Source organism: Scyliorhinus canicula, chromosome 3 (genome assembly GCF_902713615.1).
Source record: "Scyliorhinus canicula chromosome 3, sScyCan1.1, whole genome shotgun sequence".
NCBI lineage: Eukaryota > Metazoa > Chordata > Chondrichthyes > Carcharhiniformes > Scyliorhinidae > Scyliorhinus > Scyliorhinus canicula.
This window is the reverse complement of record NC_052148.1, coordinates 179,831,300-179,847,365: the sequence shown is the minus strand read 5'-3', so window position 1 is coordinate 179,847,365 and position 16,066 is coordinate 179,831,300. Positions and strand designations below refer to the sequence as shown.

Sequence of the window (16,066 nt, the reverse complement as noted above, 5' to 3'; positions counted from 1 at the left end):
GAATTTGGTGACCTTGGAGTGTAACATGACATGTGCAGATTAGACCTGGTAGGAGCAAGTCTAAACTGTGAAGTGTTATGGATGACTGGTTAGCCCTCACCAATGACTAAGAGATGGAACACAGCGCATAACATTTTAGAATTTTAAAGATCAATTTGTTCCAGGAGCGATAATATAAGAGAACTTGGCCATTTTATAAACAAACTTTATTAATACAGAAGAAGAGAAAACAATATTTTAACTCGTAAACTTCAATTCTACCACTAACAGGCTACATGTAGGTTCTTAACCTGAACACCAGTTCCCATCAAACAACACTTTTCATAAAAATAGAGCTCTTGTTCCACTGACACATACAGGTAAAGGCAACATTTGCATTTAGGAAGCAATCTTTTGTCTGTTAGGAACATTCGGTCACAACACTTTTCCAAAGCTTTCCCTCTGTAGCTTTTTACATAAACTCTTTGATAGCTTCTCAAATCCTTCTCTGTGTAGCAGATTTCATGATCTGTCCAAAATTGCCCTTAGTGTTGGGTGGGGTTACTGGGTTATGGGGATAAGGTGGAGGTGTTGACCTTGGGTAGGGTGCTCTTTCCAAGAGCCGGTGCAGACTCGATGGGCCGAATGGCCTCCTTCTGCACTGTAAATTCTATGATATCTATGGCTACTCACATCGTGCTCTTTCTTTGCCAAGATAGGTATTGCCCCCCCCCCCCCCCCTCCACAGGAGGGAGGGACATGTCAGGTGACTGCCCTGATACTACCAGTGCCAACCTGTGCTGGGGACAGTGTCAGGGGTGGGCCCTTTGGGGAGCCCAAGGGGAGAGTTCCCCTTATGTGTCTTTGGGAAAGTTGATGTCTGTGAGGGGCATGAGTGCTCCAAGGCTGTGGTGGTGTAGCAGTGGGAGGGGGGGGGGGGGGGGGGGGGGGGGGAGGGGGAGAGAGGGTTGGGACTGTCCCGAGACTCAGGTTGTGGTCGGGAGAGTGCTTGATGCTCTGACAAGTTGTGGGAGAATTCTACCTACAGACTTGAAAGTTTGGGCAGAAATTTTCTATATTTTCTCCAGAGTATCAGCCTCTGACTGAAACCCGGTGTGTAGCTCTCCAAATGCACAGTTGTGTTTCCAGCCCAGATTTTGACCTCCAGAAAGAAAATTCAGATTTCTGATGTGTGTTGTGCCATAACTGTGGCAAGGACAGATAGAGCCGGCAAAGCTGGACCCACAGAGTTTGGGTAGCCCTTTAAAAACAGTGCCCCGAGAAGCATGGAAAATAAAACCCTCACGGTCACAGGGGACCCCCCTGCCCTGGAAAAGCATTGGGGGTTCTCTCCCCCCCCCCCCACAACACCATCAGTATCAGGGCTTTCCCCCACACACCCACCCACCCCACCCCCCACTACCACAAGCATCATCATTGGCCGCTCCTCCCCCTCCAACAAATATAATGCAAATACTGCCCCCAATTGGGTTCCAATGAATGTCTGCCCCGGCACAGGTTGGCACTACCCAGGCATGTCCCTCTCCCCGGGGTCTGTACTTACCTTTCCGCCCTGGGGAATCCCCTCAACTGATTCCCATATTTGCAAACCTGTTGTAAATGACAGTCGACCAGGTTTGAATATTAATTGAGGGGGGGTGGGGGTCATTTGGCTGGGGGTAGGGGGCAGAAGGGGGGAGGGGGGGCCTCAGTAAGCATATTAAGCTGTATGAAAATATATTTAAATTTGGTTCACGCCCATTACGCCACCGGTGCAGGGCCTGGAAAATACAATCTCACCTATGCAAATTGTGCTTCCTGATTCTGGTGGGACTTTCCGCCTATGTCATGGTTCTCACTGACGGAAAACATGGGTTGAAAGTTGCCGCCATTAACTCTGTTTCCATCTCCACAGATGCTGCCAAACCTGACGAGTTTTTTCAGGTTTCCAGCATCTCCAGTATTTTATCCCTCTTTTCCCAAAGTCTGTCGAATCCTCGGGATCACGACAGCAACATTGGACTTGCAGAATTGAAAAAAGGACCATCACATATGCTCTCCGGGAGTTGCATACTGGAAATTATACACCACATATTAAAGACAGAGCACTCCTTGGATATTTGTGGATCTTCAGTAACAATTTTTGGAGGTACAAAATCAATTATAAAGTAACCGCAGCATTTACGCATGTTTCAAAGCCAGGCTTATGGAACGGATTTAATTTTATCTGTTAACCAATAATTTTCTGCTCCAGCACATCTTCACCTATTAATTGAGGTTTTTTTAAATATTTGAACTCTAATTTTAGCTATAGAACAAACTTCAAAGAGCCATTATAATCTTAGAGTAAATCAGTTACTAAACATTATGTGCTTTCGGTAAATTTGAATTTGCAAGCCACTTAACAATGCTGCAATTTTATAGCAATCAGTAAAACAAACTGAAATGACAGTCTCATATCCAAAGCATTATATGGTGAAAAAGTACAGAGTGGCTAGTTGGAAAACAATTGAATTTTCTATGTCTCACTGCGATAAGAAAAGCATATTAATTATGGCTTCATCTGGGCATCACTCCTTAACAACACAGCATAGCTTTCTGGAGAACTGAGGGTTAGGTTTTTCTGTTTGGTGATTTTTAAAAATAATTCTTTTATTGTGTTTTTAACATTTTATACATAAGTAACAGTCAAATAACAAAGTATGTTGGATTTTGGATTTGGGTTTATTGTCACGTGTAACGAAGTACAGTTAAAAGTATTGTTCTGGAGGAGCTTGGGGGTGAGATGGAGGACGGCTTATGGGCAGACGCATTGAACAGAGTCAACGCGACCGATACATGCGCAAAGCTCAGCTTGATCCAATTCAGGGTGGTACACCGTGTGGCCCATATGACAATGGCCCGGATGAGTAGATTCTTTGGGGTGGAGCATATTTGTGTAAAATGTGTGGGCGGACCAGCGAACCATGTCCACATGTTCTGGGCGTGTCCAAAACTTCGGGGATATTGGCAGGGGTTTGCGGACCTCATGTCCAGAATATTGAAAACAAGGGTGGCAATGAGTCCAGAGGTGGCGATCTTTAGGGTGTCGGAAGATCCGGGAATCTAGGAGGAGAAAGAGGCAGATGTTCTGGCCTTTGCCTCCTTGGTAGCCCGGAGATGGATATCATTAGCTTGGAGGGACTCAAAACCCCCGAAGTCAGAGGCCTGGTTAACCGACATGGCGAGCTTTCTCGGCCTGGAGAAGATCAAGTTTGCCTTGAGAGGGTCAGTGCTAGGGTTCGTGGGGGGTGGGGGGGTAGCGTAGAATAGGGGGTTAAATAGGTGGGTCTTGGAAGGACGGGTGTCGCTGTTTGCACTATGTTTATTGTTCTTTGTACACTGTTTTTATACTGTTGTTGATTGTTATGCCAAAAGTACCTCATTAAAATTGTTTGTTAAAAAAAATATTGTTCTGCATACAGTCCAGACAGATTGTTCCATATCTGAAAAACCAAAGGACATACGATAGATACATAATGTAAATACCAGGCATGGAGTGTAGTACTACTCAGTAGAGAAGACGTTTGGGAGAGATTTCTTCAGCCCACAAGAGGGTCATTCAGGAGTCTGTTTGTACATGTTCTCAAACATTTGTATCTTCTGCCCGATGGAAGAGAGAATAACCCGAGTGGGAGGGGTCTTTGACTATGCTGCCCACTTTCCCGAGGCAGCGGGAGGTGTAGACAGAATCAATGGATGGGAAGCGGTTTCATGTCAAGGACTGGGCTGTGTTCACTGTGGCAATATGTGTATTGTAATGATAATGAAGGGTTAACAATTCACTGTAAATACATCCAATCACAAGCACATACGCGTGGATCACTTGATACTCTTGATTCGGGAAGAAGGTTGCTGACAAGATAGAGAATAGTAGTGTAATCAGGAGCTCTGTAGTTAGAATCATAAGTTAGTCGATCTGTTATCTTTTATATCTTAGCAAGCAAGTCAAATCTACTTAGTAGTTGTGCAAATAAATTAGCTTTGTTCAATAAATCGCTTGATATTCTTTGTGAGACACTGCACTACACTTTGAAGCCATCCTCATTCAGAAATCAAAGAACATTACATTCACGATTCCCTATAGTTTCTTATGGCCTTGGGCCGAGCAGTTGCCATACCAGGTTATGATGCAGCTAGAAAGAATGCTTTCTATGGTGCATCTGTAACAATTGGTCAATGTGGACATGCTAAATTTCCTTAGTTTCCTGAGGAAGTATAGGCGCTGTTGTGCTTTCATGTTCGTAGCGTCGACATGGGTGGACCTAGAAGATTGTTAGTGATGTGAACACCTAGGAATTTGAAACTGCCAACCCTCTCCACCTTGGCAGCATTGATGCAGACAAGGTGTGTATGATACTTTGCTTCCTAAAGTCAATGATCAGCTCATTAGTTTTGCTGGCGTTGGGGGAGAGATTGTCATCATTACACCAGTCCACTAGGTTCTCTATCTCCCCGCTGTACTCTGACTCATCGTTATTTGAAATCCAACCCACTGCAGTCATGTCATCAGCAAACCTGTACATGGAGTTGGAGCAAAATTTTGCAACGCAGGCGTGTGTGTACAGGGAATATAGTAGTGTGGTTTGCATCGGTGGTTCAGTGGTAGAATTCTTGCCTGCCACGCGAGAGGCCCAGGTTCGATTCCCGGCCAATGCATCGTAGCTGTTTTACATTCCTCTGGCCAGCAATTTTGGGGGCAGCACAGTTGCACAAGTGGATAGCACTGTAGCTTCACAGCGCCAGGGTCCCAGGTTTGATTCCCCGCTGGGTCACTGTCTGTGCGGAGTTTGCACATTCTCCCTGTGTCTGCGTGGGTTTCCTCCGGGTGCTCCGGTTTCCTCCCACAGTCCAAAGACGTGCAGGTTAGGTGGATTGGCCATGATAAATTGCCCTTAGTGACCAAAAAAGGAGGGGTTATTGGGTTACAGGGATAGGGTGGAAGTAAGGGCTTAAATGGGTTGGTGCAGATCCGATGGGCCAAATGGCTTTCTTCTGCATTGTATGTTCTAAGTTCTATGTTAAGTATGCAGCTGTGCATGGTATCAGTATTAAGGACTATCGTGGAGGAGGCGTTGTCGTTTATTCTTACTGATTGTGTTCTATGGGTCAGAAAGTCGAGGATCCAGTTGCAGACTGAAGAGCCAAGTCCTTTGTTTTGGAGCTTTGATATGAGCTTGGCTGGGATTATGGTGTTGAAGGCGGAGCTGTAGTCAATAAATAGGAGTCTGAGGTAGGAGTGCCTGTTGTTGCGATGCCGCACAAACCCAGACCCAAGCTTTCCCAGCACTGTAAACAAGTAGCCCCATTGATCCCTAATGAAGGCCTTTTCAGTGTCCAACAACACAATTATCTCTGGCTCTGGCCCCACCGCTGGTGCACGAACCATAGTAAGTAGTCGCCTTTCATTAGGCGATCACTTTCTGCCCTTCAGAAAGCACAACTGGTCTTCACTCATAACCCCAGGAAGACATGGCTCCAATTTCAATGCCAGAACATTCGCTGTTTAAACAGAGAAATAGGTCAATACGACGTGCACTCCATGGGATTCTTATCCTAATTTAGAAGGAGGAAGATAGAAGCTTGCCCCAACATCTCCGGAAGGGAACCCCATGGCAGTGAATCATTAAACATCCCCAACACCAATGAGGCCACCAACCTCTCACAGAATTCTACTTGGAAACTGTCTGGCCCTGGCACCTTCCCAGTCTGCATCTTCCGCAGCTGCACCATGGGCACCACTGTGGCACAGTGGTTAGCACTGTTGCTTAACAGCGCCAGGGTCCCAGGTTCGATTCCCGCTTGGATCACTGTCTGTGCGGAGTCTGCACATTCTTCCGTGTCTGTGTGGGTTTCCTTTGGGTGCTCTGGATTCCTCCCACAAGTCCCGGAAGACCTGCTATTAGGTAATTTGGACATTCTGAATTCTCCCTCTGTGTACCCGAACAGGCGCCTGAATGTGGCGACTAGGGGCTTTTCACAGTAGCTTCATTGCAGTGTTAATGTAAACCTACTTGTGACAATAAAGATTATTAACTTCCCCAAAGCCGTATGTGCCTCCTCCAACCTCAACGACGCCTCCTAACCTTCTTGTAACCCCTGCTCCACCTGGCGAAACTCCAACCCCTCTAAAAACCCCAGCATCCCTTATTCGTTTCCCAGCAGCTCTGACTTATAAAGTTCGTCATAGAAGGTTTGAAACACTGTGCTGACCTTTTCTGGGCAGACACCAATCTCCCACTGGGCTCCGCACCTACATAATTTCTCTAGCAGCTCCCTGCCACCTCAACTGATGGGCAAAAAGGCGACTAGCCTTCTTCCCATACTTGTACACTGCCCCCTTCACCTGATGGAGCGGACACACCAGCTGGCCCTTGGACAACAGGTCAAACTGCATTTGCAACTTTTTCCTGCGTACCCAAGCTCTGGCGTAGGATCACTCGCATACTCCCTATCCACCACGAAGATCTCACCCACCAACTCCTGGCACTCCTGCTTTGCCTCCCTATCTGTATGAAATGACGTCCCTGCTGATCACCGCATCCCACAATGTAGAGCATGAAACCGTCCTGTTATCATTCCCTGCCACATAGGCCTATTGTAACCCACCCCAACTGGCCCAACAGACCACAGCCTCTCCATCGTACTCCACTCCTATTCACTAAGCTCCACTCTCCCTATCGCCAGCCAAGGTGAATCCCAGCCAAGGCCCTCCTCCCTCAAAAACTATAACCCCAACTCACCACCAACACGTCCAAAGCTCACCATCATTAGTCAGCTCCTTTCCCCTCCAAGACACAAAACCATCGCCTCAATAAGTACAGAACACAAGCACCCCCCTTCATACACAAAGTCCCAAATAGTCTGTCCCACAATGGCCCCAACTTCTTCTCCCTGATGGAGGCCTCTGACTATTCTGGCATATCGAAAGAAAATGATCCTTCGAATCCTTGGTGACCCGCAACCTCGCCGGGTACACCACCATGAATTGCACGCCCTTACTGGATAAAACAGCTTTCGCTGTCTGTCACCCGGTCACCTGCCTCTTCGCCAGCTCAGTCCCAATCAATGTCCTGATATATCCGCACCAAATACCCGCCCAATTGATATGCAGGATTCTCTTTGCCCACTCTAAGACCCGCTCATTCTGTTAGTAGTTATGAAAATGGATAACCGCCTGCGGCAGCTCATTCGGCCTTGGTCTTTGCTTGAGTGCCCGATGAGCTCTGTCCAATTCTACAGGGGTGAACACCTCATTCCCGCCCACCAACTGAGAAAACATCTCTGATAAGTACTGATTTGGCTTCAAGCCCTCCACTCCCTCCGGCAGCCCACCAACCTGAAATTTAACTCCTTGACCTGTTCTCCAGATACACCACCTTCATCCTCAGGCCTTTTTTGCTATCAGCCACCATCAGTAACTCAGCCTCCAACAAGGCAAAACGGTCCTTGTGCTGCGAAAGGGCTCCCTCCATACCCTTTAAAGTCTCACCCTGCGCCTTAACCCCATTTGAGGTGTTCACTAACTGCTCCCCAATCGGGCCCAAAACCTCCTCGAATATGGCCTTAAAGTATTCTTTTATCTCTTTGCCCTGCCGCTCAAACTGTCGATCCATTTGTTTGCCTAATTTCTCCAGCTCCTGCATCATCACTGCAGCCAACGTGGCTAAAGTATTGGGTGCGGCGGCCATCTTACCTCCTTCATCGTCCTTCGACTAGACACCCATCCTATGCTTTCTTCGAGTTGGGCTTCTTTGACGACATTTTCGACATGACTCCATTGAGGAACAGTTCTCTCGCCCCAGACTGGGGTGTGCTCAACAAAATTCTCCAAAAAGACGGGTAAAAGGGATAAAAAACAAAGACCCAGCTGGGAGCCACTTTTGGTGCATCTTGCTCTTACATGATGTCGCCGAAAGCCCAGTTCGATGCTTTTAATAAAACAGTAGGTGTGGGGAAAATGAAGCACAATGCTTACAGAAAGCGTTGTTAGATTGTTTGTCTGTGCTTGAGGAGCATTGTTCCGGGAAATCCTTCTCAACAGAAATTGATTTCAGTAACATTTGTACAAAATTAGTTTATTAAATCTTTCTTCAAGGCCTTATTTCAGTCATTCATGATCACCTCAAGCAGGTGTCCTAGGTGGCATGCTCAACTTGAAAGCTAAGCATTTGAAGGTTGAGTTCACTCTCCCACTGGGGAGCGGTGCTCACACTGAGCGCACTGTGGGAAATTGTGAGCAGACAAGCCTTCTTTCTTCCATCCATTTCAGTAAAGTGTGCCACAGAATCAACCTTTTCATTCCGTGTCAGCTTGGGTGCTTGTGAGCTTTAACACATTTCAAGTCTGGTCATCACACTGACAGTCGCCCCTGAGGCTTTAGCATGATAATAAATCTTGGTTCAGTGTTAAACTACAGGGAGCAAAGTAGGAACTGCCTCACGGTAGCATGGTGGTTAGCATCGATGCTTCACAGCTCCAGGGTCCCAGGTTCGATTCCTGGCTGGGTCACTGTCTGTGTGGAGTCTGCACGTCCTCCCCGTGTGTGCGTGGGTTTCCTCCGGGTGCTCCGGTTTCCTCCCACAGTCCAAAGATGTGCGGGTTAGGTGGATTGGCCATGCTAAATTGCCCGTAGTGTAAGGTTAATGGGGGGATTGTTGGGTTGCGGGTATACAGGTTACGTGGGTTTAAGTGGGGTGATCATTGCTCGGCACAACATCGAGGGCCGAAGGGCCTGTTCTGTGCTGTACTGTTCTATGTTCTATGTATGTTCTATGAACTCCCATCTCCTCCCTTCCCCCCATTTGTGTTTTATTAATTAAGGCCAATGAAAAGGCAGAAGATCTAATCAGGCAGGGATCAAATATAAAAGCCCCAATTTTAATGCCTCATACGTAACTGTGCCTGAGATTGATCCAAGTCACCATGACGTGCTTACCTCCATATTAATAATGCTCTCCCATCAAATGTGGTACTTCTGTGAGACCAGAGGTTTTTCTGACAGTCAAGTGATTTGCTGTATTTACACATTCTTCCCTAACAAAAGGAACATTAGTTAAATGTTTACTTGTACATTGATACAACTGTGAAAGAAGTTACCATTCAAACAATGGAAATATCTTCACTTAATAGGTGCAAGACTGGCACAACAACAACAACTTTATATTTTAAAATACCTTTAACCTAATGAAAGGTCCCAAATATAGGTGTATTATGAACAAAGTATGAAACCGAACCAGATGAAGAGGTCAGTTGACTAAAAACTGGGACAAAGACGTAGGTTTTAAGCAGTGTCTCAAAGAAGGAAAGTGAGGTAGCGAGGCAGAGAGATGTAGGGAGGGTATTTCAGAGCTTGCTGTTTAGCCAACTGAAAACATGGCCACTAATGGAACAATTATAATTGGGGACGCACAAGAGACCAGAATTAGAAGAGCACAGATATCTCAGCGGATTATGGGGTCCGAGGTGATATCAGAAAAAGGGGGGGGGAGGCCCAATGAGGGATTTGAAAACAAGGATGTGATTTTGATGAGAACAGTAGTGTTGCTTGTGTAAGGGGACTAAGAATGCACGCTGTTTATTTTCATAAAATACATATAGAGATCCTCATGGCTGTTTCTAAAATTAAAAAGACTGGGTAGAACCTTTTAAAATGGCTGAAGCTATGTCTGTCTGTGACCCCTGAACAAAATTAGCTATCTGGAAGTTACAAAGAGACTTACATCTTGCTATCTCTGAAAATACACTAACGACCCATTGTGGTTCGCACAGGCCAGATTCAGAGAACTCTGCAAAGGCCATCTGCATTCCCTAACACAGATTGGCCAATCAGAGTCTAATCATCTGCTATAACAAAGTAACTCTTCTTTCAATTCTTAATGGTTGAAACATTTAACCATCTCTGGAACCCAGATGGGGATACACACTCTTTGGCAAAGCCGCTGTGAAGAGGTGGGAGTCATCTGACATGAACCACTTGGTGATGGAACCACTTACATTGCCTTGCTGTGCTACAAAGCTCAGTCTGTCATTTTACCATTCAACTAGCAGCAGCACACAAATGGGGGCCTCACCTGCATTACTTCTACTGGAATATCTGTACCATTGTTTACAAGACTGATTCATCTCCAAAAGCCTATCTCATCGTGGAATCCAACTCTACTGGAAAGGTGAATTTTTCAGCATCAGTTTTCAACCCATTGACCTCTGTGGATTTTGCTTCTAGACTCTGGGCCCACGTGAAACAATAATTATTATCTATGTGGTCTTTGCCCTGTAAATCTTTCTTTTCCCTGTCCCTCTTTTACTGCATGAGTGCACAGGAGGCAATGTGGCAAACCTACTCCACAGTTTGAGGGTCTTCAAATAAACTAACCCCTTAAGTTTGCGGTGGGGTTATTATCATAAAATTGGATCACACCAAAGCTGAGGGGTTGGGAAGTGTATGACCACTTACACAGGGAGAAGTGAATCAATACACCTTCTGTTTACAGACAGATGGAGAGAGGAGAAATCAGCGCTGTTTAAATTAACTACCCTCCTCCCCGTAAGACTTGACTGGGAGCCAATGTAGGTCAGAGATCATTGAGGTTATAAGAGAACATGACTTGCTATGAGTAAAGACACAGGCAGCAAAGATTTTGATGACCTCAAGTTTACTCAAGGTAGAATGCAGGAGGCCAGCCAGGAGATTGTTAGAATAGTCAAGTCTGGAGATAACAAGAGCATGAATGAAGGCTGAAGCAACCGATGAGCTGAGACAGGGGCAAAATCAGGCAATGTTACAAAGGTGGAAAATATGGTCAGAAAGTAACCTCAGAATCAAATGTGACACCAAGATTGCGAGCAGGCTGGCTAAAGATTACACTGTTGCCATAGAGAGGATTGGTATCGGGGCTATAAGGAATGGAGTTTTGGAGTGGGGAACAAAACAATGGCTCCAGTCTTCTCAATATTTATTTCACTAAAGACCTGCACTTCCCTTTTGCAATTTGGAAATGGCTCTTTCACTTTTGGGGTGGAATCTGGTGGAGGCAATCCAGGTCTCAGCCACAGGTTGGTAAGTCAGTGAGATCCCAAGGCAACCTTTTTGGGACCTGGCCACATCTTGTGCTGTTCAGGCACTTGACAGGCCATCTGCAGACTTTCCCCTGGGATTAGGGAGCCTGGAAGGCGGAAGTTCCACCTGCCAAGAGCTGACTGTCAATCAGACAAAACCAGCTCTTCTGTACTCAGCAGCGCTAATGGGAGGTAGTGGTTACTGCTGGCATTACACACACTGAGGCCTAGATTCAGGAAGACCCAGGTACAATGTGAGCGATGACAGGAAGAGGGCCATAGAGTGATGGTCATGGGAAAGGGAGCATTAGGAGTTGGCAGCAAAGGCAGTGGAGTGGCTTTCAACAGGTTTTCCCACCCCTCACCAAAGTAGTTTCTGTGGCCAGGTCTGTCAATAAGGGTCTTTGAACAAAAGGCATCCCTGCGCCCACCCTATAGGGGCCCGAAAACAAACATGCCAGGATTTGCTTGTCATGTTCCCCATATGGCAAGGCCTCTGTCCACTGCTGGCTGAATAGCAGCATCTGCAGAATGAAACCCTTAAGTGGGTATTAGGGGCTTAAATTTACATTGGAGTAGGAAGGCCCTTTATGGCCTTGCTAGAACAGATTTAAGCAGAGTGGAAGGGAGATCTTTCCTTAACAACAGATGAATGTGTGTAAACTTTGATCTTACTGGTAACATTCCTGCCTTTGTAGTCAAAAGACACATTTTGAACCCTATTCCAGACAATTCAGGCGAGTGGAGACTCCAGAGGTGCTTCTGAATTCTGGGTCCAGTGACCTACGTTTGACCTGATGAGTGTGATAGCAATTCCTCCCATCACTACCCACCCTCATTATATGAGTTGTGAGAGACCATCAAGTCCTTGTATGGTATAGTACTAATCATCCTATGAAAAGATGGTTATAGCTGAAAAGGAGCATCCACATGCCATACCATTAAACCTCCAGGCCATCAATCAGGTTGTAATTCCTTTCACCACATCATACTATTCTCCAAGGGCTGATGCCCTTATCCATTGTGTTGGATGTGAATGGGGAGAAGTGCTGTGAATTACCTTAGTAAGGTCATTGAGCCTCCTGTGTGCAGGTTTCTTTGGCTCCTGAAGGTTGCACCAACTGCATCCGCAATCACCATCTATAGGATCAGAGCCATGTCTGATGTGAGTCTCCTACATTCAGTCTTCAAACTTCTTTCCCGTGTAAAGTAGCACAGTGGTTAGCACAGTTGCTTCACAGCTCCAGGGTCCCAGGTTTGATTCCCGGCTTGGGTCACTGTCTGTGTCGGAGTCTGCACGTTCTCCCCATGTCTGTGTGGGTTTCCTCCGGGTGCTCCGGTTTCCTCCCACAGTCCAAAGATGTGCAGGTTAGGTGGATTAGCCATGCTACATTGCCTTTAGTGTCCAAAAACGTTAGGTGGAGATACTGGATTACAGGGTGAGGGTGGAGGCGTAGGCTTAAATAGTGTGCTCTTTCCAAGGGCCGGTGCAGACTCAATGGGCTGAATGGCCTCCTTCTGCGCTGTAAATTCTATGTTCTATGTAACCTTTGTTTCTGGAAATGGAAAATTAATAAGTTTATCTGAGAATTGGGAATCCCTTCCTCTTGCTAAGACTCTCACCCCCCCCCCCCCCCTCCCCCCCCCCTCCCTCCCAAGGTTGCTGCTGTCTCAACCATTGTTGGTCCTGCTCTGCAAAAGGTCACGCTCCCCTGAGAGAGCTGCAGCTTTTTAAAGGTTCTATTTCCCTCTCTAACAATAACTATGGCCCCACTTGATGGGCCAAATGGCCTCCTTCTGCACTGGTAGGAATTCTATATAACTATTTTAAGCACAAGTTTTAAGGAAAGGTCAAAAGACTAAAACAGCTAACATGGAACAATTTTTGTGGTTCAGCAGCAATAATATCACGATTGTGTGAAAAAAATCACGACTACAGTTTGATACGAATTTACATGGGATTAATGAAATTAAGGGGCTTTGATTACATACTCCTTGTAAAAAAAGAAGTGGAGATAGTTATCCACTTCCAAATAGAATACCTCAATAAAATATAGTCCAGATGTAGTGCAAGATTCAATAGCCATCATTCGGCCATCTCTTGTCACTATGGTTGCAGACAGTACGATTCTGTTCAAGGTGTCAATCTGCCACTGGTGCTTATATTTATGAGCTTAATCAAGTATCAGTTATACAAATGCTGGAGACTTCCACCTAAATAAACAATTAATAATGATAATAATCCTCATTATCACAACTTATCACAACTTAGCTTCCAATAACACTGCAATGAAGTTACTGTGAAAAGCCCCTAGTTGCAACATTCCGGCGCTTGTTCGAGTACACGGAGGGAGAATTCAGAACATACCTAACAGCACATCTTTTGGGACTTGTGGGAGTAAATCAGGGCACCCGGAGGAAACCCACGCAGACACGAGGAGAAGTACAGATTCTGCGCAAACTGTGACCAAGCTGTGAATCAAACCTGGGGCCCTGGCACAATGAAGCAACAGTGGTAACCACTGTGCTGCCGTGCTGCCCACATTGTGTGCAAAAGCATAACCTGAGCAAAACAATGACCCTGTTGCTTGATGCACAGAAAAATTATGAAAGGCTGAGAAATGTGTCAATAAAAGAATGAGATCTGCAAGCCACAAGATTGTTCACCTTCTGTTGGCCTTTTGGCATTCCACAGAGACACTTGAAACTCATGGCAGTGTTGGATTCCAATTTCCGAGGGTCACAGATGAATTCCTCCATTGGCTGACATTTAAAAAGACCTGCCCTTCCCGGATGAGTTGTGTTAGTTCCGAATCAGCTGGTTGTCTGGATGGAACCTTTCATGAAGGTAAGGTGATCTGTCTAGCAGTGAGGGCCGTGGAAGAGATGAAGCTGACGGGATTAGATCAGATCCATTTCAATCCCTTACAAGGCCAGATTTCTGAATGGCATGAGGGCGGCATGTGGCGCAGTGGTTAGCACTGGGTGTTGGCGGCGCTGAGGACCCGGGTTCGAATCCCAGCTCTGGGACACTGTCTGTGTGGAGTTTGCACATTCTCCACGTGTTGCATGGGTTTCACCCCCACAACGCAAAGATGTGGAGGGTAGGTTAATTGGCCATGCTAAATTGCCCCTACAAAAAATTGGAACAAATAATAATTGAGTACTCTAAATTTATTTTTTTTTAAGATTTCTGAATGGTGTGGACTGTGCCATTGTGAATTCTGTAGCCCAGAGGATGCTGACCTCATGATTGAAGGACGTGTATGTAAGGGGGTGGGGGAAATTTAGGGCGCCCCTGAATTCTTGGATTATTTGTATTCTTATACTACTTGTCATCATTAACATAATCTATAATGAAGTAAAAGTTCTCTGACAAGTAATTAAAGATGGACAACAGATGCCCCATGCACAGATCCCATGAAAGAATAAAAAACATTTTGGGATGAAATTAGTCTGCTTGCAATGGTAGTCTCATATTTGACCCGGAGATGAATTTCCGACCAGATATTTGCGTCATCACGAAGACCACCCATTTCCACCTTCTGTCATATACAGGAGCAGACTCGATGAGCCAAATGGCCTAATGCTGCTCCTACATTTTATAAATTAGGAACCCCACTTTGCCCAACTCAGCTCTATTACTGCTGAATCCCTCATTCATGCCTTCCTTACCACTAGACTTGACTATTCCAATACAGTTCTGGCTGGTCTCCCTCATTTTACACCCCCCCCCTCCCCCGCCCCCATAATCTACTGCCCATTTCTTAACTTGCACCAAATCCCATTCATCAAACATCCTTGTATTTCTGATCTACGTTGACTCCCAGTCCAGCAACGCCTTGATTTTAAAATTCTCAACCTTTTTTTCAAATGCCCCCCTGGTATTGCCCCTCCGAACTCTGTAATCTCCTCCAGCCCTAAAACTGAGATACCTACAATCCACTAATTCTGGCCACTTGAATCTGATTTCAATTGCTCCACCATACACAGCTGGGCATTCAGCTACCTCAGCCCTGAGGACTGGAATAGCCTTCCTCCACCTGTCTACCTCTCTACCTTTCCTCCTTGAAGATACTCTTTACAATATACATCTTCGATTAATCTTTTGGTTTGCTAACTTAATTTATCTTTCTGGGTGGCTCATTTTCATATTTTGCCTAATAATGCTCCTGTGAAGTGCCTTAGTACATTTTTTTCAGTTAAAGATACCATATAATATACGTTGTTGCAAAATCAAACCAAAAAGAAACATTCCCTCTTTGACAGTTTAATTAGCAAATGTTAATTAACAGCATTACAATAAAACGAAAAAACATGGAAAAAGATGAAGAGCGATTCAGCAGCCTCTTCACGCCCTACTTGGAGTCTGGACCAGGCCATTGAATCTAGCGAGAGATTTGCGTTGCTTGAAACGTCTCACGAGATTTAACAAAATCTGAGTTATCCAGATGGTCAGGGATAGGGCAGGGTGGGGGCCTGGAACTCCCTCTGAACACCCTGGGTGCATTAGCAATGCCAGGCTGGCAGGGAATCTGACAGGGTGGCAAGCTGAGAGTACCAAGGTACTGGGTGCCAGGTTGGCACTGCCAGGGTTTGGGCCCGGGTGGGCCTTACCAGGTGAGGGGGTATTCCCAGGGGCCTCCCTGAGGTTGGGGGGAGAGGCGTTCGTCAAAAACGAGAGGTCGGGGCTGAAGGTGGGAAAGATCAGGGCATTCAGACAAAATATTGCTCCGATCTGCAAGGAATCTTTCCTGCTGGGATCGCCAACAGGAAATGACTCAAGTTCGGCCTTGGCGGGGGGAAACTCTCCAAGATCAAAAGAAACGGCAAACTGCGGTTGATTATGAGATACTTCACAGCGCTGTACCCAAAATCTGTCATTGAGGACGTGATTCTCCAGCCTTGTTGCACTCTCGCTTGAGTGGAATGAGGCCGGTGAATAGCGGGAGAGGCAGAAAACGAGAACCACACCGGGCGCCAAACCATA

General features: G+C 46.0%; 1 non-coding gene across 1 annotated transcript; it reads left to right on the top strand.

Moving 5' to 3' along the window:
• The first annotated feature begins 4,606 nt into the window (after window positions 1–4,606).
• Window positions 4,607–4,677, top strand: trnag-gcc. The gene has a single exon. It is a non-coding gene; the product is annotated as a tRNA-Gly (tRNA).
• Window positions 4,678–16,066: the final 11,389 nt, after the last annotated feature.